Below are 6,000 nucleotides of genomic sequence, written 5' to 3' on the forward strand. Positions count from 1 at the left end.
AATTATTTATTAATAAACAAGTACCTATTTATTTATTATCTGAGAAATTGACATTTTTACTATTTTATATTCATATTAAAGTCATGAAATTAAAAAATAGAAGTGGCTCCACTAACAAATACAAGAATTTACGAAATATATATATATTAAAAAAATGTTAGGGATACTCGTACATGAATAAATTTACCAAAATTCTAGATATTTTAATAGTTTTCAATACAACGTTTTTTTAATGGTTAAAAAAATTATACTCTCCCTACATGAATATTAAAGTTGATAGAAAGAATCTTAAATATTTTTGAAATAATTGATATCTATGCACCTAAAACAAAATTATTCTATTATTTTATGAATATACGAGTAGCATTGCATACTATATAAAATTGTAAAATGAGTAAGTACATAATATTTTATATTTACTTAAAATTATTTAAAGTGAAAGTTTTTTTATATGGTATGATAATAACATAAAAATAAATACAAATTTCGCTATTATAGAATTATAATTATATTTATATTATATAATGCAATACATCCAACCCAACTTTTGAAATTGTGTCTTTTAATTTTATTGAAAAAATAAAATGTATAGACAAATTCGTTTCATTAATCGTATGAATACGAATTAACACATAATTTGCAGTATTAACACTGTCTCACTATCTGCAGCCGTCTTAAAAATCAATTTTATAATTCAAACAATGTACTTAGATATTAAAAATATTCTAGTCTTTGATAAAATTACCATTTTAATATACAAAAGATTGTTTTAATCTAGCTTTAGCTAAATAACTACACACTATGATTTACTATGTAAATTTAGTAATATATTATGAGTGTCATGAAGAATATTTACATTGTCTATAGATTTTATTTGTACAATTTTAGAATTAAACAAACGTACCATTTGTTAATTTAACCGTATATTTGTCATTTTAAATATTGACACACAATTTAATTTTAGTTTTATCTCATTTACCTATTACGCTGCTCTAGATTTTAAAATCTGCATACAAAATTGTTGATTTTAACGCATCTGTGTTCAAACGATCGTTCATTTCACAATTATTTGCATCTACTGCAATTGTAATGCATAACTATAATATAATGCACAGTAATATAACATTTAAATAAAAGAATAAACCGTGAGATTTAATCTGATATTTCTACAAGTCTTTCTAAGACAAAGTATTAGTAATGTTCTCTAGTTACTCGCCCATATTATACAACAAAATAATCAGCCAAGTAAATAATATATAAATTACAAGTAATAAAACTATCAAATTCAATAATATTACGAAACTTGAAATTATCAAAAATATTACACTATATATATTTTATATATTATTTTAATAAAATAACGATTTGAAGTTATTTGTAATAATAATATATTCATTGTTTATATTTATTGTAAATATTTAAATGTTATTATTTTTGAACATATTTAGACTTGCTTTGTAATCAGATACATGTAATACATTAAGTTACTTTAGAATACTCTAGTTAAATACACATTTATAGCTCGATTGATTTAAAATTTCAATTTTTTTTACTTAAATTTAAATATTATGAACAAAAATTGATAAAATAATTTCAAAATCAAAATACAAAAATATAAAACTATTTGCGAAATTGTTTTAAGTAATAATATAAACAAATAATTATTTTTATTTTTTTTTTTTTAAATGATTTACCTATATCAAAAATTAACTAATGTATTAATGTAAAAAATTTCAATCATAAATAATATAGTAAAAACTAATGTTACTTTTTTGTGTATATTTGATAAAAAAAAAAATATTAAAATATAATGAATTATACTTTAGTTTTAGAAGGATAATGATAAGTAATTTCTAAATTATTTTCAGTAGTTTGCATTGTTGTAGAATGGTTTAAAATAAATGTTGACTTCCCAGTGTTTCCAGCTTTATCAAAATATTCTGCCATTCTAATTTTAGTGGGATCAACTTCAGAAGTACTACATTCACTTGTTTTGCTGGTTTTAATTTGTGACTTCTTATTTTTATTGGTCTCTAAATCTTCTCTGGATGACGGTTCACCCACTTTAACTACAGATGCATTGAAATTAGCTATGAAATAAACATTATTTATCCAACACGACATATTGTCTAACGTGGAGGAATTCTTTTGACCAGGGGATAAATCCTTTGATATAGTCTGCATTAATTTATCCAAATTATGTTCGGAAGTACCATCATGTTCTAAATAAGATATTTCCTTAGGAAATAACTGATTTTTATTCGATTTCAATCTGAAATTGGTCATATTTTTCATTTATTAGGCTAAAATATAATAATTGGACAATAATATTGAGCTCAGATAATGTATTTATTACTCCATCAGATAATGGTAAAAAATCACTATTAATTTAAATAGCAAAAATAATAATCATACTTACTTATAAGATAAGTCGTGAATTGGATAACCGATTATACAAAACAAATGAAGGATAAATATAGCACAACCTAAACACGAACGAAAAAGTATCATACTTTATTTATCAGCAACAAATTATTAACCATTAATGTTATACTATTAAATAATCATAACAGGCACCTACGTTTTTTCAAACATGACGCACAACAGTGTATCCATTGGATACAGGGGACCAATTAACGAGCATTTTTTTTTTTTTAGCCAATACATAACTTGTTCTTGTAGGACACTTTTTTTTTAATTAATTTATAGAATTCATCTTTATTCGCTATTGTTTAACCAAACTACTGATAAATATTAATAAAATAGTATCTGCATGTACTACTTATGATTAATACAGTCAGTTTAATTATTATTGTTAATAATCAAATAACATAAATATATTATAGGTATCTAATCTGCATTTTTTTTTTTTTTAGTCGAGAATTATGTTACCGGCAATAATATTACGTTCGTTTTTGTTGTTCTACATGTAATAATATATCCCGATTGCCGTTTCAAATATAAAATATGTAACTACTTCCAACCAGTTTACAATCGTTTTTTTCTTGATATCATCATTTTCACAACTCACTCTTTGCCGTTCAACCTCACCGAGCCTCTTTTCGGCGCGTCTAAAACAAAATAGTTAGTAAAATACATAAACTCTATTACATTACAGTTTACCACACGAAGTAGAGTTTCCGTACAAACGTGTGAACACTAAATTACCTCAAAGTTGTTTTGTTTTTTAGACAAAAATATAACCTTTCTGCTGAATTTCACCGAAACAACGGTAGTTTATGGTTTGATGAAAATATATTGCGTTTGTGATGACGTAAAGTTACCAAGCTTTTCTAACGGCATTCGTGTATGGTCTGTAATTATTAACGATTCCGTTTGCCCGGAGTACGAGATTAAAACAACCCCGAATCCCAGGCGTACATATCATCTGGATTACTATAACGTAAGTGTATCTTAAGAGCTCTACCTACAAACTATTTACATGTATTCACGGTTGGAAATTCACAATATTTACAGTTTATTAAAACCCATAATTTTTCATCGTTTCGTGTAATGTGAATAGACAATTCCACTTGTTAGTAGTTTATAAATAAACACGCGCATTGCGTTCGTACAAGTTCATTTTTAAGTGATTCGTTAGCTTTAAACTATTATTAATAAAAAAATGATATACATAGATATATACCATGACCATTTACACTCCACTCCACCCCTCTAAAAAAAAAAATATGCTATTAACCTATTAACCTAGAGTGATGCAAATATAAATATAGAATTCAAAAATTAAACAATAATTTATTATGAAATCATTTTAAAAAATATATCGGAGTAGTGATTAATAATTATAATACGTAAGAAATCAAAAGCGGTTTAAAAAAAAAATACATCTTATTTTTCCCCTCTCCTCTATTTTGTTAAATAATATCTTCAGATAGTACCATATTATTAATGTAAATACTAACTAGCTAAAGCATTATTGCAATTCCATAATCATATAATATAATATTTTGAAGATCTGTATTACAAAATTATAATACTATATAATTCATATTCTTTATTGTTCATAATAATTGAGTATATAGTTTTATATAGACATTGAACCTCAATGAAACGGAACCTTCCTAACGCGGTAACGTAACAATTTTGTAGGTCCTATGCAAGTAAAAACCTAGCTAAAGATGAAAAAATGACACGCGTCAAGTATGTTGATATGAGTATGTAGGTATATCGTAAAACGATAATCAAGATAAAACTGCACTACATATAATATAAGTTACGTAATTTGTATTTTAGGTTATCATATCTACAATACAAACTTATCCCTTATGTATCGTATATATAATATGTATAGCAGTGAAACAATTATGCACCAACAGTCTTACACTGAACAGTTTGCTTGTACATACAAAGTGATGTCTATTTAAATACATATAATATTGGAAAAATAGCAATAACAGTAACAAAACAAAAAACTTTAAATTATTTTTGGAAAAGCTAAATGTTTAAATTTAATTCCCGACCTTCATACAATTATGTATAAATTATTAATAATTTTGTATTAAAATAAGTCTATAATTAATCTAAAATAAGTTATGTAAAGTAAAGTAATAAATTAAGTTTATAATTAGCTTCTAACTCAAAAATAAAAATTATTGTTATAAACTAATTTTTTAATGTGAAAAATTGATACGAATATATAATCCTGAATTTTTCCGTTTTATTCAATAAAGCGAAAAACTGCTTAAAGTAGAATTTTTGGTTGGTCCCATGCTATTTCGCATTAGACAGTTTTTACTGTATATACATTATATATTATTATTAATTTAATTTGCTCTTAATAAAAAGTTACATTAATGTCTTTTTGTATTTTGTCATATATTTAAACCAATAAAGATATTATATTATTATTTAATAGATATAATATAAATAGATGTTGGTAAAAATATTTTATCAAAAACTAATTAGTAAATTATTTATAAGTAATAAAAAAATTTAATATCGAATACAAACTGTAATATATTTTTAATTAATTGTAAATAATATTCGTATTATATTAAGTCACAAAATAATTTTTTCAAATACGATCAATTTATAAATTTACTTTTTTCTATTTCATATATATTAGAAATAATTATATACGTTTATACGTAGCTTTTATAGTTTAAATTCAGCCAATGACTGTTCCAATTAAAAACTGTAAACAATACAAAGTACTAATGTATCTATAGGGCAGTGGTCGAGAACTTACTGCTCCTTAACATGTAATGTACGGCTCTTTGGAAAATTCAGCAATTTATCAAGACCCGTAAAATATAAATTTTATTATACCTATGTTATCATCTATAGTCTATAGTATAGACTCTATACCAACAACTACAACTAAAAAAAAAGAAGTTGTTTAAACTTCTGCGGCTCTCCAGTTATCATGGGTTAGTAATTTTTTTTTTTTTTAATAACTCTTTTCTTCTAAAAGGTTCTTGACCCATGCGATAGGATACATTCACCATAATGTTGTAACTTTCAAAAAAAAATTTTCATTCAAAGTACGCTAATTAAAAGACAATATTAGACAGTTTTATGTTGTACTTTCTTCTACTTAATGTTGTATTTTGAATATAAAAAAAAAATACATTTTATTTTACCAATATAATTTTATTCGGGAAAATTGTATATTTAATTAAAGATCTTTTAATTTTTAAAAAATGTTGATGAATACTAGAATAAAAATATTTACATTGAATGCGATATTTTTATATTACATCATATTATTATATTTTAATAGTAAGATTTAGATTGAAATCTTAAAAGAAAAGTTATGGTAATTATAATTATAAGATATGGCTACTTCGATAACTTCAAGATTCAATCAATGTAGCTGTACTTAAATCTAGTTTCGATGCACATACGAAATTTTATCTACATGCAGGATGCATTTTAAACGTTTAAAACCTTTTAGGATTCCTCCGTAGATGCATACCCGAAGAGATCTTGATTACTATTTGCTTAGGATTTTGAAAACTAATGAAAACATATGTATAA

The sequence above is a fragment of the Melanaphis sacchari genome, unplaced genomic scaffold (genome assembly GCF_002803265.2).
Source record: "Melanaphis sacchari strain LSU unplaced genomic scaffold, SCAv2.0 Contig0_pilon_pilon, whole genome shotgun sequence".
Classification (NCBI taxonomy): domain Eukaryota; kingdom Metazoa; phylum Arthropoda; class Insecta; order Hemiptera; family Aphididae; genus Melanaphis; species Melanaphis sacchari.